The sequence below is a fragment of the Macaca nemestrina genome, chromosome 17 (assembly GCF_043159975.1).
Source record: "Macaca nemestrina isolate mMacNem1 chromosome 17, mMacNem.hap1, whole genome shotgun sequence".
NCBI lineage: Eukaryota > Metazoa > Chordata > Mammalia > Primates > Cercopithecidae > Macaca > Macaca nemestrina.
This window is the reverse complement of record NC_092141.1, coordinates 15,301,698-15,326,840: the sequence shown is the minus strand read 5'-3', so window position 1 is coordinate 15,326,840 and position 25,143 is coordinate 15,301,698. Positions and strand designations below refer to the sequence as shown.

At 43.9% G+C, this 25,143-nt stretch overlaps 1 long non-coding RNA gene across 1 annotated transcript; it reads left to right on the top strand.

The window, feature by feature from the left end:
* The first annotated feature begins 9,956 nt into the window (after window positions 1–9,956).
* LOC105473521 (uncharacterized) lies at window positions 9,957–24,523 on the top strand. Its single transcript, XR_982274.3, has 5 exons — window positions 9,957–10,046; window positions 11,019–11,071; window positions 12,578–12,898; window positions 16,207–16,300; window positions 24,373–24,523. It is a non-coding gene; the product is annotated as an uncharacterized lncRNA (long non-coding RNA).
* The last annotated feature ends 620 nt before the right edge of the window (window positions 24,524–25,143 follow it).

Below are 25,143 nucleotides of genomic sequence, written 5' to 3'. Positions count from 1 at the left end.
TCACCCAGGCTGGAGTACAGTGGCATGATTTCAGCTCACTGAAACCTCTGCTTCCCAGGTTCAAGCAATTCTTCTGCCTCAGCCTCCCGAGTAGCTGGGACTACAGGCACGTGCCACCACGCCTGGCTAATTTTTGTATTTTTAGTAGACATGGGGTTTCACCATATTGGCCAGGCTGGTCTCGAACTCCTGACCTCGTGATCCACCTGCCTCGGCCTCCCAAAGTGCTGGGATTACAGGCATGAGCCACCACGCCCGACTGTCAAAATATTATATATATCTATATATATCTGTAGCTTTGTATTGTCTCCTTGGAATTGATTTATGCAAATGTGAATATATTATATACATATGTATATTATCTAGAACTGTATTTGTAGATTTAAAATATATATGTATTTATAGCCTTACTGGAATTTGTGAAAATAGGAATATAATGCACCTATATTTACACTTTGAATTTGCACAGAGAATTTCAGAAAGAAAATACCTGTTTAAGTGTGTAGGTGTGTGTGAGAGCAGAAATAGGGTAGATGATCAGGGAGAAAGCAGGACTTTTGTTATATTTTAAAAATCACTTTTATGAAATTTTTTAATAGTATTACCTATTTGAAAAGAATAAAATTATCATTTTAAATGATCAAAAGGTAACAGTGAGCCAAATTCAGTAAGAAGTAGGCAGTGCTTCTCAGCACTGGCTGTTTGGCTGTACATTAGAATCACCTGTGGAGGTTTAAATCCTTATGCCTGTTGCCTTCACTACATCCTACACTAATGAAATCAGAATCTTCAGAGCAAGGACCAGGCATCGATATTTTTTTACAGTCCCTCACGTGATTCCAATGTGCACTCAAAGTTGGGAACCATTGAGTAAGACCAAATGTTAAAAAATGTTAGATACTTAAAAAAAAAAATTCTTACCCATAACAGTTTAATCAAACCCTGGTTTTTCTTAGCAATACTAAGTACAAAACACATTGAAACTCTTGTTGGAGGCAGAAGCCATTTGTGGAAAATAGCAGTGCTCATACTTGGGAGTTCAGAGGAGCTTAGCTTCAACAACCCACAAAGTCACCGGCCTTTGATTCCCTCATTTCACTAGTTGGTGACAAAATCTTATGCCAAATTCTAAGTCATCTTCTACTCCTTTGAACACAGGGGAAGCTGGCTTGGTAGTCTGCCCACTGCTTCATGCTTCTCATAGCTAGGTCATTGGAGAGCTATGTGCACCATTTATTCCCCTTATTGGTAATGTTCAACTTCTAATGAACCTAAAGATAATCTGAAGAAACTGTTATAAATGCCATTCCCTGTTCAACCTTCGGGATTCTGACTCAGTAGTTCTGGCTTACAGATCCGGAATATGATTTTTTTTTTTTTTTGAGATGGAGTCTCGCTCTGTTGTCCAGGCTGGAGTACAGTGGTGCAATCTTGGCTCACTGCAACTCTGCCTCCCGGGTCCAGGCAATTCTCCTGCCTCAGCCTCCTAAGTAGCTGGGATTACAGGTACGCACCACCACGCCCGGTTAATTTTAGTATTTTTAGCAGAGACGGGGTTTCACCATGTTGACCAGGCTTGTGATCTTCCCGCCTTGGCCTCCCAAAGTTCTGGGATTACAGATGTGGGCCACCGTGCCTGGCCAGGAATATGAATTTTTAAGTTCCTTCAGGTGAGTCTGATACAGGTGGTCCAAGGATCAAATCCAGCTATCAGAAGGCAGTGGTGTGCTGGGATTGTTTGTACTGGCTCCTGAGAGTCAATTCTTACATATGCAGGAATTTTGTGAGCCAGTGGTTATCCTGTGGATAGCTTTAAATTAGCCACCCACCAGTTGGAGGAAGTATTTACACCACGGAAATTGGTAAAGGCTAAGACTCAGGGTGTGTGTGTGTGTTTGTTTCTGAAGAGCAGTATTACCAACACATTAGTAGCATTAAATCATAGTATTTTGGTTTTTGGCTTAATTGCTTTTAGATTTAGCTTTCTGGGGTAGCTTTTTATTTTGAAATAATTATGAGTCCACAGGAAGTTACAAAAATATTAGAGTTCTATAACTTCTTCACCCAGCTTTCCTCAATGGTGGCATCTCTTATGGCTGTTAATACAGTATCAAAACCAGGAAATTACCATTGGTACAGTATTGTCAATTAGATTAAAAATCTTATTCAGTTTTCACCAGTTTTTGCCTGGGCTCATGTGTGTGTGTAGAACCGTTTCATCACTACAAAGGGCTTGACTTATGCTACCTACCCCTCTATCTCTGTCCCTTGGTAAAGGAACACACACATCTGTTCTCTACAATTTTGTCCTTTTGATAAGGTTATATAAATGGAATCATATAGAATATAATTTTGGATACATTTTCCCCTAAGCATGATGCCCTTGGGATCCAACCCAGTAGTGTATATAAATAGTTCCTTTTTTGACTGGGTAGTATTCTCTTATACAAATATACTGGAGTTGGTATCGTCATTCATCTAGTAAGGGACATTTGAGGTTGTTTCTAGTTTTTGTCTACTATGAAGAAAGCTATGGTGAACATTTGTGTACAAGTTCTTGTGCGAACATAACTTTCCATATCTCTGAGATAAATGCCTAGAAGTATGAGTGCTGGGTTGTCCGTTAAGTGCATATTTACTTTGATAAGAAACTGTCAAACTGTCTTCCATAATGGCTGCACCATTTTTGCATTCTCACCATCAGTGTGTGAGAGAGAGTTTCTCCATGTCCTCACCAGCACTGGGTGTAATCATGCTTTTTTTTTTTTTACTTTAGCTGTTCTAACAGATGTGTGCTGGTATGGTGTGTTAGGCCATTCTTGTGTTCCTATAAAGAAATACCTGAGACTTAGTAATTTATAGAGAAAAGAGGTTTACTTGGCTTGTGGTTCTGCAGGCTGTGCAAGAAGCATAGCGCCAGCATTTTCTTGGCTTCAGGAGAGTCCTCAGGGAGCTTTGATTCATGGTGGAAGGTAAAGGAGAGAAGGTGCATCATGTTGCCAGAGCAGGAGCAAGAGACAGAGTGGGACACTTTTACACTGTTGGTGGGACTGTAAACTAGTTCAACCATTGTGGAAAACAGTGTGGCGATTCCTCAAGGATCTAGAACTAGAAATACCATTTGACCCAGCCATTCCATTACTGGGGATATACCCAAAGGATTATAAGTCATGCTGCTATAAAGACGCATGCACACGTATGTTTATTGTGACACTATTCACAATAGCAAAGACTTGGAATCAACCCAAATGTCCATCAGTGACAGACTGGATTAAGAAAACGTGGCACATATACACCATGGAATACTATGCAGCCATAAAAAAGGATGAGTTCATATCCTTTGTAGGGACATGGATGCAGCTGGAAACCATGATTCTCAGCAAACTGTTGCAAGAACAGAAAACCAAATACCGCATGTTCTCACTCATAGGTGGGAATTGGACAATGAGATCACTTAGACACAGGAAGGGGAACATCACACACTGGGTCCTATTGTGGGGAGGGGGGAGGGGGGAGGGTTAGCATTAGGAGATATACCTAATGTAAATGATGAGTTAATGGGTGCAGCACACCAACATGGCACATGTATACATATGTAACAAACCTGCACGTTGTGCACATGTACCCTAGAACTTAAAGTATAATAATTAAAAAAAAAAAAAAGAGAGAGACAGAGTGGGGTTGGGAGGTGCCACATACTTAAACCACAAGATCTCTTGAGAATTCACTCAGCATCAAGCCGTGAGAGATCTGCCCCCATGACCCAGACACCTCCCACCAGGCCTCACCTCCAACACTGGGGATTATATTTCCACGTGAGATTTGGCAGGGACATATTGAAGCTACATCATAAGATATTATGGTTTTAATTTGTATTTCCTTACTGGTTTTTGTGGTTGAACATCGTTTTATGTGCTTATTTGCTTTATATATCTCCCCTTTGGTGAATATCTATTCATATTTTTTGCCTGTTTTTTTTTTTTTTTTTTTTTTTTGACATAGAGTCTAGCTCTGTTGCCCAGGTTGGAGTGCAGTGGCGCGATCTCGGCTCACTGCAAGCTCCGCCTCCCGGGTTCACGCCATTCTCCTGCCTCAGCCTCCCGAGTTGCTGGGACTACAGGTGCCCGCCACCATGCCCGGCTTATTTTTTTGTATTTTTACTAGAGACGGGGTTTCACCATGTTAGCCAGGATGGTCTCCATCTCCTGACCTTGTGATCCACCTGCCTTGGCCTCCCAGAGTGCTGGGATTACAGGCATGAGCCACCATGCCCAGCCTTGCCTATTTTCTAATTGGATTTTTTTTTTTTTTTTTTTTTACCATTGAGTTTTAAGGATTCTTTATATATTCTAGGTACTTTTTTTTTTATGTTGGATACACCGTTTCAGGTATTTTCGCCTACACTGCATCCTCTTAACAGGGTCTTTCACAGAGTAAAACTTTTAAATTTTGATGAAGTCCAATTCACCCAATTTTTCTTGTATGAATTGTGCTTCTGGTGTCATGTCTAAGAACTCTTTGCCTTAGGTTTAGTTTTATTATACCTTTTGTCATTTAGAAAATTGCTGTAAAAATCGGACATATTCAGTTACCACATTTGTTGTAAAAAGCTCTGTGGATAGATGGCCTGTTTTATTACTCAAGATCTCCTGTATGACATTCCGGGTGAAGGATGACTTTTAGAACAGTGTTTCTGAAACTTCAGTGTGCACGTGAATCATGTTCTTACAATGCATATTCATATTCAGTAGGTCTGGAGTTGGCTTCAGATTTTTCATATCTGACTACCTTTCCCTGGATGCTAAGGCTGACAGTCCAAGAACCACATTTTGAGCAACCAAGTTTTAGAGTTCAGTACTCCTCTGTCTGATATATCTGATCATGGGAACTAAAAAACAAATCGTTATCTTTACTTCCCCCCAGGAAAAAGAAGACCTAGATTCGAAGCCATCACTGTAACACATGGATTGACTTCTGCTTGGCATTTTCGTGTTCTTATTTACGTTGGTTCTAGTTATGTACTTTTATTTCTAGATTTTATTTCCATAAATGTATTATTGTAAATTTCCTCAAGCCCCTTCTAGAACAAGGTAAACTCTAAAAAAAATAAACCATCAAGTTTGAAAGGGAGGTTTTCTTTGTCCCGTGGACTCGGCTTACACGCTGGGATGGTATGTTTCCATTCAGGAAGTGGTTTCTTCCACTTACGCTTTTTATTATGTTTCTGTCAATGTCTTTTTAAGCCATTTTGTACATCTGTGAATGTTCTGCTTCACCAAACTAGGTGATAAGTTTTCTGGGACAGGGACTGTGTGTTTAATTTCTTTTACAATCTCTTACTGATCCTAGAACACGAGTCTGCACATGGGCAGTGCTGGTGGTGGTGGGCAGTGGGGAAACAGGGTTGAATATGGCTCTCTAGAAAACACGTGACGTTGACAAGGCAGCACACGTTCCCACCAGCTTGCAGGACTTGACTCTGACCAGCTGTGTTCTACAGTTGCCTCAAAGCTGCTTGCTTGCAATGATTAGGATTGCTGGCTCAGAAGACCAGTCCTCAAGGCTCTGTGGGCACAGGAGCAGGCGATTACATTATAAGCCCTTTGAGGGGAAATCTTGAACACCCAGGAGGTTTTCATGACAGACATTCCTCTTTGAGGCTCTTCCACCCGTAGAGGCAGGAATTGCGGGGTTAGTGTAGCCAGAAGGAACTGAGTGGTTGGTGTGTTTCTGGATTGCAGGGAACTTGACACCGCAGCCAACACCACGGCCAGATGCCTCAAGGAGACAGGGATATGGCATCCTATAGGCACGGATTCCTAGGGGATGAAGTCAATCTGTGTTGGAGCTGCCATCCCAGAGGCCAGTGTACTGGCTTTCAACTCTACTGAGCCTGTGACCCGGTGTGCGTGAGCTGGCCAGGAAGAGGCTTGTCCCACCATTAAACTAAGTGAAAAACTTTCTTGGGATTTACACTCCTTATCTTCTCTTCCCCTCTCTCCATTCCCATTGCCCTGCCTTCTGGACCAATGCAATTGTTCTCTTACTGGTCCCTTCATCTTTAATGTCACATCATCCCAATGCATTCTCCAAACTGCTGGCGAGCAATGGACCCAAAGGGCAAGTCTGGCCCTGTCAAATGCTTTAAGTTCTTTGGAAACCCTATGATGAGATCCATACTCCTTAGCTTGACTTACAAGGCCCTTTGGCATTAGGCTCAGCCCTTATGCCTACTTTCCTCTCTTTCCCTCTCATCTTTCTCATACATCCTTTTCTCCAGACCCACTGAGCTGATCATCTGCAGATGTATTAAGCTTTTTCCTCTTTGTTCTCCCATAGGTTCTGTCCTTGGTCTAGAATGTCCTTTCCTCCTTGATTTCCTAGGTGACTCATTATTTTTAACCTGAAACCTGAAACAGAGGTCACCGGTTAGCCCAGATGAGGGGCACACTGTGCTTCCTCAGCATCCTACGTCAACCTGGATCTTGGCACCCCCACTGTTTTATAGTCTGAGAACTTCTTGGTCTGCACGAGTGACCAGAGTCTATTATCGTGCCTTATACGTGCAATCTAACTTTGCACAGGGTTTGTATCCCGGGATATCTCAAACAATAGTAAAATAAACCATTGCCACCTGAGTTGCTGGCTGAGTATGCAATGTCTGAGTTTGCAGTGATTCAAGTGAGCCACTACAAAGAAGGGACGCTACAAAGAAGTTAAGGACAAGGCTTAAGGATCGTCATCTTTACTTCTGTGAATGTGAACAGGGATTATATAGGAAACAAAACAAAACAGAACACAGTTAGCCTCTCCAGCAAGGTCTTCTCTAAAAGTACTTGTCACTCAGTTTATCAAGGAAAAAGTGCTGCTTTTGTATCGCAGACATCTGACGTCCGAGTTGGCTGGGTCTCTGGGATTCCTAGAGGGCGGCTACACTGAGGGACAGGGATATTACTGCAAAATTCTTCTTTCTAGAACAACCATGGTGATGGTACCATAGGTCCTCTACAGCCTTACTCCTTACAATAATACTCATTCCATCACTTTAGGGATGACAGCTGAGGGTGTTGTGAACCTCAAGGACTGGCTGAGGCTAATAGGAAAGGTGAGACCAGTGGTGAGCTGAGGATCTGTTTTGTTTGGATGGTTTGTTTTCCGGATTGATCAAACTCAGGCTTCAAAACAGCTGTGGTCAAGAGGCTGCATCAAAATGTCAACCATGGCTCTTGTCATCCATTCTCTCCAGATGATCCAGTTGCATGCTGACATAAAGAACCAGCACTGCAGTGAAGGGCAGAGCTCCCAAACTGTAGCACCATAGTGATGGGAGAAGCTGGGGCTTTCAAGCAGGAAGGAAAGGATGAGTTTCTGATGTGTTCTGCCTTCAGTGCTCTCCTTCCTCCAGAGAAATGAGGAGTCCTACTCATTGCATGGGTGTTTCTCTAAGCACGTCACTGGAGTTTTAGGCAGGAAATGTTTCAAGTCTATTATGAATAATGATAAGATTTGCATGTGTAGCTCCTTGGCAAAGTGACAGATATAGACCAGGACTTTGAATTACCTACAGAGGTTTGAGACTGTGCCAATCAGTTAGGCTTCTGGAAAAACTGGCTTTGAAAACCTACAGGGTCATGCTTCAAACGAAATGTGAAGTTTGGTAATGTCTTACATGTTTGCTCCTATCCCCTTTCACGATACTCTAATCATCCAGTTCCAATGGCCAAGACAAAATGTGGACTTTGGTTTCTGTCAGTCAAGTAGTGCATTCCTTTTTTTTTTTTTTTCAAAAGGGGGAAAACTTCTAATTATTTAGCCATATATGTACTCTCTGTCCTCCATAGTCATCTGTTTCCCTCTAGCTCCTTAGACAGGCTCCTTAGACAGGCTCCTTACAGCCCAATGTTAATGGGATCAAGGTTGCTGGCTCACTCCCCAGTTAGCTCACATGGATGAAAACTGTTTCGTGACCGCTGCCTGAGCTCTTAATCCTGGTCAAGAGCTTTGTGACCTAATCCCAGAAACAAACTAAGTCCTGCACCCTTTATTGTGCAGTGCACATATGCTTCAAGTTCACTATGGCAGAAAAAGTGCATGATTTCCTCATCATCTATTTCTTCTACTGCAAAGCTCAAAGAACAATTTTTGTTAGCTATGTGCATGAAGTTTAGTGTGGCAGGAATTTCTGATTCAGTTGATTTGGGAGACTGAGGGTAACAGACACTGCATAAGAACAGTCACACCAAAATGTAAAAACTGGATGTTTTAAAAAGTCTTACCCAATAATACTGTGCAATAATACCCATTCCATCACTTTAGGGATAACAGCTGAGGGGTGTTTTGAACTTCAAGGACAGGCTGAGGCTAATAGGAAAGGTGAGACCAGTGGTGAGTTGAGGATCTGTTTTGATGGCTTGTTTTCCGGATTGATCAAACTCAGGCTTCAAAACAGCTGTGGTCAAGAAGCTGCATCAAAATATCAACCATGGCCCTTGTCATCCCTTCTCTCCAGATGATCCAGTTGCATGCTGACATAGAGAACCAGCACTGCAGTGCAGAGCAGAGTTTCCCAAACTGTAGCACCATGGACATGACCTGTAATCTCAACCAAATGCAGATTCTGATTCAGGAGTTCTGGGTGGTGGGGGTGAGAGGCCGCATTTCTGGTAAGTTCCCAAAGATCCCCATCCTTCCGGTTCAGGGATCACACTTTAAGGAGTAAGGCTGTAGAGGACCTGATGGTAATAATCAAAAGCCTTATAACAGAAACGAAGGGCCAAACTTTAGACATTACAAAGTATACTGGCTTAACTTGCCCACTAGTTACTATAACTCCAAGTAGCTAACTGCAATTGTCCTCAATGTCTGGGGACTCAGCGTTTGAGCATTATACATGGCCTTAGGACATATATGTCCCCAAGAAATATACGCAATGATCTAAGTCATTGTTTTCTAAACAATATATGTGTAATGATAACCACAGAGGATCTTTGGTTGAGAAAGGCTTGAGCAATGCTGAATTCTATGAGTGCTTCCAGAGACCCACTATGCATGTTGGCAGTAATAAAGGTTTTGGGTAGTCCTGCAGTGAGAACAAAATCTGCTTAACTTGGATTAGGCCATTGTTTCTCAAACTTATTTGACTACACAAATTTTTTTTTTTTTTTTTCTGAAAATAATATTATCTTCCAAAGCAACAGATTTCAGTGGACTGTGAAAATGGTGGACTTGCCTGGCTTTGGTTAAGGAGACAGTTTATCTGGGTCCAGGCAGAGTTCCTACTCCTCACAGACCCTGCCTTGGTCCTCCCTGCCTTCGTCTATTAGGCGCTTTCTTCCCCGTGAATAAATCTGTTAAATTTCTTGATGTTGCATGTTGGATTAACTTTGTTGTAACATATGTTGGCTGTGCATAAAGATTAGCTAGGCCCTTTGAAAGGTTGCTGAATCATTCATCCAGCAGCATCCTGGTAGGGGATTAATTGTGTGCAGCTGAGGTACTGCCGGCTTCACTCGCCTTTATTACAACAAGGAAGCTGCTGAGAGTCACTTAAAAGTTCTTAGAACCAGGAAGAGCCCCTAAGTAGGAGGCTTTAGGCAGCATATTATAACTAAAAGGAGGAATCAGTCTAGGGCAATTAGAAAGGCTATTCTTAATCTATTTTTCATTAGAAAGGCAATATTAATACAGAATTAATGGGCTTCTGCTTAAAATAGTTGTAATTAGTGGAATGAGAGAATGGATTATCAGAAAACGATCAGAAGTCAATTAAGTGTATTAAAATACACTCCTTAAACCTCGGCTGCTGCTTTTTTTTGTTTCTTTGCTTTATATTGATATTTATGTTAAAGGAAATGGGATGTTTTACTTTGTTTTGAAAGCATAATGCATATTTCTATTCCTTCCATGAATCTGTGTTTCCAAGAGTTTTTATTTTTAACTTTTTAATTTTTATTTTTTGAGACAAGGTCTCACTAGGTTGCCCAGCTTGGAACTCCTGGCCTCAAGTGATCCTCCTGCCTCAGCCTCCTGAGTAGCTGGGATTACAGGTGCGTACCACCATGCCCAGCCCGGAGTTTTTATTAACTGCTGGAGTAAAAACCTCTGTAATGACTTTACCACTGTGAGAAAATGCATAGGAGCCCCTTGTGGCCATGATGAAGAAGGAGGGTAACGTGTGTTTTTGCTCCACTCTTTCAATACTGACAGCAACATAAGACATTGTCTTATAGTCTTCCTCCTTTTTCTCCATCTTTCCAAGCCTTACCCATTCCTCAAAGCCCCCATCCAGTCTTGACCTTTGCAGGAAGGTCTCCAGGACAAGTCCTGGCTCTCCTGCAGTGATCTCTAGTCAAATGGCTCGCAACACACAGGAGAACAATTTCAAAATATGTCAGATTTGTTCACCTTTCCTTCCTTCATTGACTGGAAGTTTTTCAAGGGAGAGAGCTTATCTTTGTTTCTTGTTTTTAAATTGCACAAATAAAACCGTGGAAACTTTCTTTCACTTCCCCTGCCAATAGTTTTGGATGTTTATTTTAACATATGTGGGATCATGGTATATATATCATTCTTTAATTTGCATCCCTACTTTGCAAGATATCATAAAGATACGTCCATGTAATGGAGATGGATTCTTTCTTTTAAACCACTACATAAATTCCATTGTATGGGTACCTCAGTTATTTATGTAAAAAATACCTTTTCTATTGAATAGCATTTAAGCTGTTATGAATTCCATCTTTGGCTTCTTTTGTGCTCCCCACAGAGGTAGTTCTGTTCATGGTACTGCCACATGTTAGCTGGCTGCTCCCCGTAAAGTTTTGGTCCATGTCCGTGTTCTACTAAAACAAACCATGAAGCTGGTTAATAACAGTAACTAGTTAACACTGAGTTAACCCATCGAGTGGCCTTTGGAGGACTAGACTGCTTAAATCATGATGACCTTGATGATGATGATGATGATGATGATGATGATGATTCCTTGAGCAATATCTCCTCCTCTATGTCTTTGGCATTAGGAAGAGTGGATAAAAAGGACACATCTCCACCTGGACAGGAAGTGAGAAGCAAGGTGAGTGACTGCAGTTTCTTGGGTCCTCCTGTGGTCTCATATGCTGAGTTACAGAATATCTCCCTGGGTTACATCTTAGAAGAGTAGAAGGTGGTCACTTCTTTCTGGCAAAACCAGGCATGGGCATAACGCATGAGAACAGGGGCAAAGAGTTCACAAATTCAAAGGAGAAGAGGCAACCTAGCCCTAGAATTCTGGTTCTGCCAGAGTGAGGGCTACCAGTGGGTATGAGTGGCCTGGGAGGTCCCGCCACTGCAGGGTGCACAGCCTGGTCCTCGCTGCTGTCTCTGTGCTATTGTGTGGCAGCTGCCAAGCTCATCCAAAAGATGACTGGAACCGGATGAAACCTTTTCTGTAAAATAGTACATGCCATGTGTGGGTTAGAGAGGCACTCACACTACCTCTCTAATGAACCAGGGAAGAGAAGGCAGAGGAAGTAGGGAGGGGCACGATGGGTGAACAGCCAACAACAGAGTGCAGACATGGCTGCTCTATCATCCCTGAGGTATGACAGAGGCAGACTGTGCCTGGTGGGACCAACATCAGCAAAAATGTAACACATGTCACTTTGTGTGCTAGGGTGTTAAGCAGGGCTGGACTAGAAGGGAATTATGCCAAGGTGTCTTTTAAATAGTTTGCCTTGTTGATAGTTTATATCTTCTTCCAGCAAAGTATGAATGTGCAGTGATGTGTCTTACTGTGCAGATTTCAAGAGTTCAGTGGTGTCCTAAACAATAGATTTCTCAAATAGGAAACTTGAGCATTTTAAAGTGGCCAGTGGCAATAACTTTGTGGGCTGGCACTGCCCAAAGAACCAATTCTCATAAATCACCCAGATCACACACACACACACACACACACACACACACACACACACACACACACACACACACACACCAGCCCATGACTTGTTGCTGTGGGTGATTTTTAAACAACTCTTACAATAACCTCCAAGTGCTGCCAAGCTGGTGTCCTTCCTGTTGGCGTTAAATACCCCCAAAGTTACTTCCTATCATCCTCAACTTTCTTCCTATTTACTGTTAACTTCTCGATGAACAGCCTAGGGTTAAACAGAAATACAATGAATATACTTTAAATAATGGGATTTTCATGTATACGCTTCTGGGATAATGGCCCCCAATATGCCCCTGGGAACAAATTAAACTGCAAAGGTTTGCATCAGTGATTTGGATTTCCTGCTGAATTTGCTTTGAAAGAGCAAATACGTGTGGAATGAAACTGCTTTGTAGATTTTTCTCTTTGTACAAGTCCTCCCTCTGCCTTAATCACCTGGATTGACTCCGTGAAAACACAAATGGATGTAGTTCACTGAAGAGCATTTCCGAAACATGTGCCTTTTCCTGTGATGATGTATAATTAATCACCTCTGGGCAAGGCAAACAAGTCAAGGTGGCTTTTAAAGACTCCACCAGTCTTTCTTCTTCTTTTCCTGTCTTGTTCTTGTCAGAAGAATCAGCTGCTTGCCTCTGATTTTCTCTGTTTCAGGTCTATTGGGACCATGTACGCTCATGAGAGGCTCCTTCAAAACGCTGTTCTCTCCCCTGAGTGCCAAAGCCAAGTCCACAGGACCGAAGACACATGGATGAAAAAACTACAATGATCTGAATCAGCACACACAAAAATCTCTGCAACTCCCAACCTCTTTCAATTTCCTTCCAGCTTCTTCCAGCTTTTCCTAGTCACCAAGCCTTTCATGCCACAACCCTTTGGTTGTCCTGCACCTACCTGGCCACGACACCTTCTCCCAGGAAACAGCCACTCTTGCACATGTGCATTGCAGTGTGGATTCTCAGGGTGCACCTGCAGGTGAAATCCTCTTTCTTACTGAGCCAAGAAAAGTTTTATTCTCCAATAAAGGAACTATAAACATTAATGAGTAGATTGGGAAGTATTAGAGGAAGGAATGATCACGGCTTCACTATGTTTACTCATAAATAACTGCCTGGCATTGGCATTCTAGACATAAGTATATTTCTATAAGTGGTGGCTGTGGATTGAATTGTGTACTCCAGGAAGATGTTGAATTTTTCTCGGCCCCTTTGTTGGGCCCGCAGCAAGAGCCACCCCACCTCTCTGGGCCCACAGCAAGAGCCACCCCACCTCTTGGGCATGATGGGATGCGTCTGGCTTGTGCTCTGGCCTGCAGCTCCCATGGCTGCCACATCTGTGTGCTCAGCCCCCATGTTCGGTGGGTCCCAAATTCTTGTCCCGTATCCAAGAAGAATGAGGTCACACTGAATATTGAAGGGTTATGAGATCAGAGAATTTTATTGAGTGAGGAAACAGCTCTCAGCAGAGAGGGAATGGGAAGGTTGATTTGTCTCTCAGTGTGGCTGAGTCCGGGGTTTTTATGGGCTCAGAATAGGGGAGTGCATGCTGATTGGTACGCGAGTATGCAAAGAAAGGCCAAAGCAAAAACACCACTCAAAGGTGAGCACAGCAGTGTAGAAAAACCGATTAGGAAAGATTAGGTATATATAATATAGGTAAAGGGGAATCAGAGGAAAGTGCACTAAATAGGAAGACAAGTTCGCAATCCAGTCCATGGATTTGACTTGCAGCTTGGCTTTCAGGCTTTAAACTGTCTTTGGCTTGGAGGTGGGGTTTCACCAGGGGCACTCCCCTATCTGCCTAGCCATTTGTCTACCTTGCGCCACTATCAAAGTGTTAACCCAAGTATCTGTGTATGTGACTGACCTTTTTTGGAAATAGGGTTTTTGCAGATGATCAAATTAAGATGAGGTCATTAGAATTTAGCCATCACAATGTATACATAAAACACTGTGTTGTAGGTTGAGCACGGTGGCTCATGACTGTCATCCCAGCACTTTGGGAGGCCAAGGTGGGCAGATCACCTGAGGTTTGGAGTTCAAGACCAGCCTGACCAATATAGAGAAACCCTAACTCTACTAAAAATACTAAATTAGCCAGGTGTGGTGGTACATGCCTGTAATCCCAGCTACTCGGGAGGCTAAGGCAGGAGAATCACCGGAGGTTGTGGTGAGCCGAGATTGTGCCATTGCACTCTAGCCTGGGCAATAAGAGCGAAACTCTGTCTCAAAAAAACAAACAAAAAAGAAAGAAAAAAAAATGTGTCGTACACTGTAAATATACATTTTTTTGTTCGTCAGTTATACCTCAATAAAAAGAAAGGAGGTCATAATTCAGTATGACAGGTGTTCTGATGAAAGGTGAAATTTGGACTCAGAGACAGACAAGTACACAAGAAGAACACCATGTGAAGACAGAAGTGGAGGCTGGGGGGATGTGTGTGCAATCCAAGGAGCACCAAAATCACTAGTGAACCACCAGGAGCTGGGAGAGAGGCGTGGGCCAGTTTCCCCCTCAGAGCCTCAGAAGGAACCAACCACGCTGGCCCCTTGATCTTGGACTTTCAGCCTCCAGAACTGTGAGGCATTAAATTTCTGTTGTTCTAAGTTGCCCAGGCTGTAGCTTATAACATCCCTAATAATACAATAAATTTTTCAGAAAGGGGCAAAATATTGACCTTTGTAGAGTGGATTCGTTTTGTTAGGCCATACCAAAATATCATAGACTCGGTGGCTGAAACAACAGAAACTTATTTTCTCATAGTTCTGGCAAAGTGCAAGATCAAGATGTGGCCATATTTGGTTTCTCCTGAGACTATGAGCCTCTCTCCTTGGCTTGGGGATGGCCATCCTCTTGCTCTCTGCCCACACAGTTGAGCCCGCATGTCTGTTCCCCTAAGGACACCAGTCATATTGGATCAGGGCCTCACTACAACAGCCTCACTTAAACTTAATCACCTCTTTAAGTTTAAGTGGACCTTCTCTCCAAATACAACTACATTCTGAGGAAGTGGGTTGGTATTTCATCATATAAATTTTGGGGGGACACAAGTCAGCCCGTAGCAGAGAGGAAAGGATTGGGGCTATGGCACGTGAAGCCCCTACGTATGGAGGGTCAGGGCATTTGAGAAGAGAGGACACGGAACATCTATCTGAACAAGCGATCAGATAATTCCCAAGGCCCAATGCTTCAGGCCTCAAACATAATGTGCACTAAGATAACATCAGGAACCCAGGTTGCCTCTCCGATTGCCGCCTCACATTACCGAGCAGCCACACACCTGGATTCTGTCAGACTTCAGGTTGTCTCCGGATCTGGCACTGCAGAGGTGGACTGGCCATGCCTGAGGCCCCAGGACAACCTGCTGTCATGGCACCAGGCTGAGAAAAGTGCTCCAAGCCTTGGACTTCCTGCTAAACAATGTTACTATGCTCGCTCCGACTGGTCAAGATTGTTACCCGGTGCACAGCGTGTCCTGTTGGGTCTGGTGCCAGCTCTGTTTAATTCTCCCCATGTAAGGGAGGCTAAAGACTCAAATGAGGGGAAAGAAGCAAGATGGGGAAAGGGAGGGAGAGCCAGAAAGTGGGGAGGGCGAGGGAAGAAGGTATTGCTCAACAAGAACCAGTCTTGCGCACACCAAGTCAGATGCTGAGGCATAGAAAGGGGTTATCTGTGCATACCTCTTCTTGACAACTTCAGAGAACAAAATTGAGCACATTATTTAAAAATTGCTAGGCTTCCTGCAATTGAGATGGATGTTCAAGGCGTGGGGGGCAGGCGGCGATCAGAGAACTGTCTGAGAATTGCTGTCCTAGGCGAACAAAATTAAACATTGGCTGGTAGGCCAGATGTGAAGGAAGCTGTGCAAACAGACCAACCTCTACCTTCCCTGCCTCCCCATCTCTCCCCTGTGTCTCTGTTTGATTTGGGGCTTATAATAGGATAATGGAATCTAAAAGCATTTTTTTTTTTCCTGGTAAGATCTAAACAGTAGCCACCATAATATATTAGGCCAGAGTACAAATGCTGTGTTAAGATAAAGGGGAAATGATGTATTTTTAAAGAGCTCTTATTTAGTTCTAACTTAAAAGCAACCGTGTAAATTTCTTTCAAGTAATGTTTCCTTAATTATTCATTTTCCTTGGCACAAGTTAAAGAGTCCAGTAATGACTTCTGTCTCTTTATATTTAGTCTATTATTGTTTGAAAAAGGCCAGAGGAAGGCCAGAGCAGTGCAAAAATGATATTTGCCTTTTTTTTTTTTTTTTTTTTTATTACCAACAGCCAACGTAAAGGGTAATATAATCACCGGCAGCTGAGAGACAATGACATTTTTATAGACCTTCTGGCAACGTTGCAGTGTGAAGGAGCCTGACAGGTATTTGGCTTTCCAGCTTGTTCTTTCAACTGTATTTCTCATCAGACTGACTGCTGGGTGAGCAGGCTCAAGGCAGCCCCACATTTCCCTCCACATAGCATTTTAAGAGCTTGAACAGCAGCTGTCTGTTTCAATCTGGCGATTTTATAGATGGGAACCCAGAACACATACCTGCAGGGCCCCCGTTCGTGCAGTCCCCTGGGGCCCTCGCCGTGGCCCCGTGGAACCTCCAGTTGGATTCTCATATTCCTTGCAAACTTCAAAGGCTGGAGAACATTACTGTTACATGGAGACATGCACGGTTCATTACAATTTGGAATTTTCTCTTTGATTGTGGTCTTCCTGCGAGATCATCGGAACGCTGGTTCGTGCATGGGAATCCATTGTTGTTCTCTCTTTCCTAAGGAGGACTTAGCATGAGGCTGCTTTCTCTGCACCCCATGATCTGGGTAAGCTCCTGAGTATCTTCCCAGGATCTTCCTAGGCTGTGCAATTTGAGACCCAGGTGAACAGCCTTGGTGCTTAGACCTCTTCAGCCAGGATGGAAAAACAAGCATCAGATTTCTACCTTGATTGAAATGATGCAGGACGACTGAGAGAGGCATGCGTTTCCTTTTTGCTCCTTTTAGCTGTGCAAAGTAGAAGTATGTTCCCTCAAACTTCTAAGGGGATCTAACTTCTTTCTGTGGCACCTGGAGGGGGTATAGATAAAGTCTTGGCCAGATGATCATGGATGTCTTGCTTTGAACTTGTGATCACGGAACATGAAGGACTAAAAGCTAATGGGTGCAATCAGGAGGTGAAAAAATACATGAATAAACAAGTAAGTTAAAATCAAGAATACAGGTTTTCATAAGGACTGCCAGTGTACTATAGATTTTTTTTTTCCCCATTTCATTCCCTGTGTTTTTTTTTTTTTTTTTCTTTTTGAGACAGTCTTGCTCTCTCGCCCAGGCTGGAGTGCAGTGGCGTGATCTTGGCTCACTGCAACCTCTGCCTCCCGGGTTCAAGCAATTCTCCTGCCTCAGCCTCCCAAGTAGCTGGGATTACAGGCACCCGCCACCACGCCTGGCTAATTTTTGTATTTTTAGTGGAGACAGGGTTTCAACATACTGGCCAGGCTGGTCTCGAACTCCTGACCCCATGATCTGCCCACCTCAGCCTCCCAAAGTGCTGGTATTCCAGGCATGAGCCACCACGCCCGGCCTCCTCTGTCTTTCTTTAACTATTGGCTGGATCCTGTGGGCATTGAGGCTGTTGTGCCTTTGGTGAACTGAATCCCCTTTTGACTTTAGGTGAGGAGTGAGAAAACCGTCCTCTTTATCTTGTCCTAAGCATTCGGGAAGGATTTCCTTCCCACTCCCCTCCTACTGCAGTGATGGCTCCTCTTGAAGGGCTGGACGGTAAAATCAGCTGAATGGAAGCTGAGCTCCAGTGGGCGTGGCCAGTCTCTAGGTTAATCTTGGGTAGTGAAGACACCTCTGTTAGCATAGTCAGATAAGATTTCTATTTACTCTTGTCCATGAGATTATTGAGAATTGAGTTTCCAAAGCACATACAGGACCCAGAGACTCTCAGATCAGGAAAAAGCCTACATGGCTCAAAACTAATCCCCTTAGTACAGAGATAAAAACAAACAAAAACAAAACAAAACAAAAAAACAGGCCTGGAGAGGTTAAGTGCCTTGCACAAGGAGCTGGGGGCAATTAGGAGGCAGAACCAGGAAGAACTAAGAGTCTGGTCCCTTCTCAGACCTTTCTAGATGCTTCCCAACGTCCCACCCCACCTCCTTCCTTAAGCTAAAGGGTCTGTACAGGACTTCAGTGTTATCCCCTCCCGCTCCTTGGCACTGTCTTTAATGTTTAACTTGATCTTGGAGGGGGCAAAATTTAATTATACTTTTTTTTTTTTTTGGAGACGGAGTCTTGCTCTGTCACCCAGGCTGGAGCGCAGTGGCAGGATCTCGGCTCACTGCAAGCTCCACCTCCCGGGTTCACGCCATTCTCCTGCCTTAGCCTCCCGAGTAGCTGGGACTACAGGTGTCCGCCACCACGCCCGGCTAACTTTTTTGTATCTTCAGTAGAGATGGGGGTTTCACCATGTTAGCCAGGATGGTCTCGAACTCCTGAACTTGTGATCTGCCCGCCTCAGCCTCCCTAAGTGCTGGGATTACAGGCGTGAGCCACGGCACCCAGCCCAAAACTAGGAGGTTCCAAAGATGCTTAATTCTTTCAACTCCAATAGCAAGTTAAACCTGGCCGAGTTTTGCTTTTAAGCTGTCAGCAAAAATATGACCAATGGAATTACTTGTTTCTGTCTTGAGACAATTCCCAGGTGCAAAATAAGAAGTTTTTACCTGTCCAAGAGGCAGTTTGCAGTATCATCTTTGCCGATTAAAACACTTTCCCCGGCTTCCTGTGTACATGTTCAGAAAGAGGTATCTTCCTGTGTGTGAGTAAATACATCCATATAAAATTCAAGCTGTATTGTTACTGTGCAATTGGAGACACCCCAAATATTTGCTTTCTATGAATTCAGCTTTATTGGTGGTATTAAGCAAAAATAAAAATAACTTCCATATGCTTCTAGAAGGAATATAGAACATGTTTATGCTGGTTAGTCTGTTTGTCTCAACCTCCATATCCATTTTCTGCCTTCCCTGCTGGCCTCTTTGCTCCGGGAGACCAACCCCTAAGGGTTATACAGTGAGGCTGTCTTATAGACTGATTTCTAGGTGCCTTCTGCCATTGGGAAATGCCCTTGGGAGATTAGAGGGCAAGAGGAGAGAGAGGTACCATCTTTCTTCTTCTTCTTTGCTGCAGTGGGCTCTGTTTCTGGTCTGTACGCCTCTGTGAACACTGTTCCTGCTGGGCCTCCCTGACTTCCTCCTCAGCTCCAACTCTCAATGGGCTCCAGTAACACCCAGTTGCCTCAGGCTTGGGTATGGCTACCCGATAAAATATAGGACATCCAGTTAAATTTAATTTCAGTTAAGCAACTAGTAATTTTTTTAGCCTAAGTAAATATAAGTGCAATATTTGGGACATACTTGTACTAAAAAATTATTTGTTGTTTATCTGAAATTCAAATTTAACTGGTATCTGGCATTTTTATTTGCATCTGGTGACCCTAGGCCAGGGGGTTGCAATGGCCTCCCATGTTGCTAGTCTCTGGGTGCCTCACCATCCTTCACTGTTTCCCTTAAATGTGCCCACAGCCCTGTGTGTCATCCCTCACCTTAAGAGAATTACAATCTGAGTTACATGCTGTTTCCTTCTGGGGTGATGACTGACATGCTGCCAGTACATAACAGGCCAAGGGAAGCACTGGGGAAGGTGTTACATTGGGGCTACAGTTTCCAAGATACAGAAACTTCCAGGCATCCTCTGATTGAGCCTGTAAACTTTTTGGAATCAGGATGAGATTGAGGAGATGGGATTAGGCTGAGGGGGCGGGGATTAGGCTTAGCGGGGACAACTTTGGGCAGAGGGGGTGGGGATTAGGCCGAGGAGGTGAGATTAGGCTGAGGGATACTAGGTTGGGCAGAGGGGGTGGGGCTTAAGCTGAGGGGGTGGGGATTAGGCTGAGGGGTGGGCATTGGGCAGAGAGATAGCGCAAGGTACAGATGTAACAGCACTCAGCTAAATTTAGAGATTGAATTGCTTCACCTCCTCCTTTGTGCCAGTCTTAGCCTTACAGCCCCGCTGTACTATAAAGCAGTCATAAGAACAAAAGCTTGGTATTTTCTTTAGTCTTTCAACAAATATGTATACAACCTTGCTGCAAGCCTGGTTTTGGCTAAGACACTCTTCAGCCATCCAATCTGTTTCTACTTTTGTGTTAGTAACCTTTGATAGGTTTTCACGGACAGTCCCAGATGACTGAGTGTTGCGACCCTTTGTCCTGGGTCAGGGGGATTGCAGCCTAATGTTTCAGTGCTGTCTCCCCTCCCCCACCCAATAGGTAGTTTTAAAGCTACTAGATTCTGACAGCTTGTGTCAAGTCCCGTTTATTGCTCAGAAATCAAGAGGAAAATCCACTCTGCCAACCCCCTTGGGATTGTTCTCAGTCGGGGGTGGTAATGATTCCTCTTTAAAATGATGCTGGAAAAAGTGGGCTTTATTCCAAATGCAGAAAATTGTGTAGGTCAGCAAAACCTGAGAGAAGAGGCAAGGAACGATATACCCATGTCAAAGGGGCTCTCTGGGCCCTAACTTTTTCAACACCTTATTCTAATAGGTGTTGAGGTTTTAAGAAAATTAGTGCATCTTTTAGCCACTAAATTCATCAAACTATGGGCCTTTCCAAGGGAGAGACTCTATTTCCAAGATGTTTGTATTCTCAGGACTCGGCACAGCGCAGGCACAATGTGTGCTCCTGAGTGAATCTAACGGCCTTATCACCAAGGAACGAGGCCATTGTGTGTATTAGTGGAGTCTCAGCTAGCTGACTCCTGCCTTGTAAGTACCAAATTTTCACTTGAACCTTATTTTTACTTTTAAATCAATTTCATTGAGGTAATTGGCATGCAATAAGACACACCTCCATTAGTATAGAGTTTGGTGAATTGACAAATATATACATCTGTGCAACCTCTTCCCAATCAATGTATAAATCATCTCTATCAACCCCAAAATTCCTTTGTGGCCCTTTGGAGTTAACTCTCTCCACTTGACCATTTTTGATGGGAATTTGTCTAAAACACAGTCCCTCCACTTCATTCCATGAGAATACCCAATGCGAGTGCCTTTACTATTGACCCTCTGAAGCCTTCACTGTGAATATTGGTTTCGGTGGTATCTTTAGAAGTGGGTGACGGAATTAGACTATTTTGCCTCTATTAAACCTGCCCTGTTTTGCTTGGGAGCTTCTTGTTGGTTGTTGTAAAATTGTTAATCTTTTCTCTAACTCATACCTGTCACTTTTATTGTGCGTGTAGTCTTTTTAAAAATCAGTGTTCCTGCTTCTAACCCAACAGCATCCCTGACCCATTTTCTTTCTTTCTTTGTTTTTCTTTCTTTCTTTCCTTTTTTTTTGTTTGAGACAGTTTCACTCTTGTTGCCCAGGCTGGAGTGCAGTAGTGCAATCTTGGCTCACTGCAACCTCTGCCTCCCAGGTTCAAGCAATTCTCTTGCCTCAGCCTCCTGAGTATCTGGGATTACAGGTGTGCACCACCATGCCCAGCTAATTTTTTGTGTGTTTTTAGTAGAGATAGATTTTCACCATATTTGTCAGGCTGGTCTTGAACTTCTGACCTCATGATCCACCCACCTTGGCCTCCCAGAGTGCTGGGATTAGAGGTGTGAACTGCCGTACCTGGCCCCCTGACCCATTTTCTTTTTTATTTTTTTTGAGATGGAGCCTCGCTCTGTTGCCCAGGCTGGAGTGGAGTGGCGCAATCTCAGCTCACTGCAAACTCCGCCTCCTGGGTTCACGCCATTCTCCTGCCTCAGCCTCCCCAGCAGCTGGGACTACAGGCGCCCGCCACCATGCCAGGCCAATTTTTTTTTTTTAAATTATTTTTTAGTAGAGACGGGGTTTCACCTTGTTAGCCAGGATGGTCTCGATCTCCTGACCTCGTGATCCACCCGCCTCGGCCTCCCAAAGTGCTGGGATTACAGGTGTGAGCCACTGTGCCCGGCCCCCTGACTCATTTTCTTATTTGCCTCTTCTAATCTACTATATGGGTCAAAACACCAGATAATCAATCTTATTAAGAATTTAAAAATTAAGTAGGGCACTCTTAAGAATAAATGGGTCCAGATTTAGTGCATGGACTTGGTGGCATGTCTTTGCTCAAAGGTCTTTTATCTTCATGGCTCTGGGCTTTGGTTATCTGAAGCCTGGCCATCCTTAGTGCTCAGCTTCTCTTCGGCAGAGGAAGCACAAGGCTGTCTATCTGATTGCCTCGGGATGCCATTTTCCACAGCCACCTCTCAAAGCCAAATTAGATCAATTTCACCCATGCCACAGTTAGAGTTTCCAACTGCAGAACGCAGAAGCTTTCTGTTAAATTCTAGCGGTGTTTTCTTTGAGAGTTTTAGAACAACCGTTTTATAGCAACCATTCTAGTTCAACCACCTGAGCTCTTTTATATACAGTAATTTTTGAAGTCTCCTACGGTGTCTCTTTAAGAGCCTCTCCACTTGGCAGCCTTTCTCCTTGGCTTCTTACCTAGCTCTGTCCTTCTTTGTCCTGCTCTGCAGCATCACTGAGAGCTGTTGATGTACGTGTGGACTGTGGGGTTCTTGGCCGCATTGTAATGCAGGACGTCCTGCATTACATTTGGAAATGGCCAAGAGGACTTGGAAAGAAGAAAATTGATCCCTCCATTCCCAAAGGATGGGGGTAAATGTGGTTGTGAATTCTTGTTCCTCGGTGAGTTTTGGATGTTCTTCTTTCATGAAGTAACATTCAACAGTGGTGTGCAGGCTGCAAAAGGCAGCTGAACTTCAGCAACTCTTCCTCAACATGTTGTAAAGGGATTACTCTGGATCCTAACCTCTGAAGCCTGTGGGGGCCTACCTGGCCGAGGCATTCATGATGAAGGGTGACTCATTACTTCCTTGACACTGAGGCTGTGAAGAGTGAAGGTGGACGGCTGGGGAAGTCACTGTGATCATGGCATCTTGTATTGATTGTGGAGCCTGTTGCTATACAGTGGAGGGGGATTTGTAGGTGGGTTTGAAAAGTAGAAGTCCAGAGAGTGAGGAAACGGAAAAATCAACAGAACTGGGAAAGGTGACACATATAAAATGTGAATTTAGTTTAAAAAAAATTTTTTTTTTCTCTCTGAGGCGGAGTCTTGCTCTGTCGCCCAGGCTGGAGGGCAGTGGCTTGATCTCAGCTCACTGCAAGCTCCGCCTCCTGGGTTCACGCCATTCTCCTGCCTCAGCCTCCTGAGTGGCTGGGACTACAGGTGCCCGCCACCATGCCCGGCTAATTTTTTGTATTTTTAGTAGAGACGGGGTTTCACTGTGTTAGCCAGGATGGTCTCGATCTCCTGACCTCGTGATCCACCTGCCTTGGCCTCCCAAAGTGCTGGGATTCCAGGCGTGAGCCACCGCGCCTGGCCTAAAAAAAATGTTTTTTAAGTTACTTCTAACAGATAAATCGATCTTGTTTTAGATCATTTTATTTAGAAGGTAAATAATACAATTTTAGTCTGAAATGCAGGCTGAAGATGAATTGTTTCCCAACAGTTTGTGCAATTTTCACGCAAAAAATGAAAGACACAGTAACTCCTTTGTAATAGATAATTTCTAGATGGTTTCCCATTTATGGACTGAAGGTATACCCTTCCTCCTGCTCCCATGCAAACTCGTATGTTGAAATCCCAGCCCTCAATGTAATGGTATTGTGATGTGGGGCCTCTAGGAGGTGATTAGGTCATGAGAGTGGAGGCCTCATAAATGGGATTAGCGCCCTCATAAAAGAGATCTTGGAGAGATCCCTCTCTCATCCTCTTTCCACTGTACTAGGATATAAGAAGTCAGCCATCTGGAAGCAGGGAGAGAACCTTCATAGAACCTGACCATGCCTATACCTTAGACTGACCTTAGACTTCCAGCCTCCAGAACTGTAAGACTGTTTATAATCCACCCATCTGTTGTACTTTGTAACAGCAGCTTGAACTGAGACAGGTTCCATTTGCACACGGTCTACCTGGGTCATCTATGGCTCATCCTGCTTTGCTGTTCCTCCAACATTCACCGAGACCTGACTTTATATTCTGTACGTATTTGCTGACTTATGTAGCACCTGTTTCCCTCACTAGTGTGTAACACCCATGAAAGGAGGTGTTTTATCTCTTCATTTATGCATTCTTAGTGCCTAGGATGTGCCTGGCACATAAAAAAGCACTCAATAGATATTTGTTAAATGACAGAGTGAACACCAGTGGCAATTTCTTTTAAAAAAATTGATAGCATTGAAAAAACATGGTGGCCAAAGTAATACATTTTCACAGAAGATATTCAGAAAATATAGAAACAGAAAGGAAAAATAAAAATTAACCCCAATTTCACAATGCAGAGAAAACAACATAAACATTTCGATGTTTGTCCTTCCAGGAGGTGTTCAAGACATTCATTGGCCTATCTAGCAGGGACTGACTGAGACGGCACGTTGTATATTTATCAAAAGATGCTTCCAGTTTCACCTTGGCCTGGGCAACTGCAGACAGTCTCCTTGGATGATGCTTGTGACTCTTCCCCCAACACCTGAGTGGCCCCTTGTGGTTGGGTACATGGATCCCAAAGCTGAGTGTGAAGTCGGTGCTGGGAACTGAGTCACCAAGGGCATGGATGCTTCCACCAAGGCAGACAAGATTTAAAAATCTAGTTTCAGGCTGGGCGCAGTGGCTCAAGCCTGTAATCCCAGCACTTTGGGAGGCCGAGATGGGCGGATCACGAAGTCAGGAGATCGAGACCGTCCTGGCTAACCCGGTGAAACCCCGTCTCTACTAAAAAATACAAAAAAACTAGCCAGGCAAGGTGACCGGCGCCTGTAGTCCCAGCTACTCGGGAGGCTGAGGCAGGAGAATGGCGTAAACCCGGGAGGTGGAGTTGGAAGTGAGCTGAGATCCGGCCACTGCACTCCAGCCTGGGCGACAGAGCGAGACTCCGTCTCAAAAACAAAAAAACAAAAAAACAAAAGACTAGTTTCCGTGGCACTAATGAGACCAATAGCAAACCCAGCCTGGAACGTCTTAGGAGACTGGTCACGATTTCCATTTCTTTCTCTGCTTGGCGTTTTTGCACGATCATGAGGAGTTTAGAGAGTAGGAGGAGGCCTCAAAAAGGACATCCTGAGCTTCTTAATAATGTGTCCAATGATGGCCT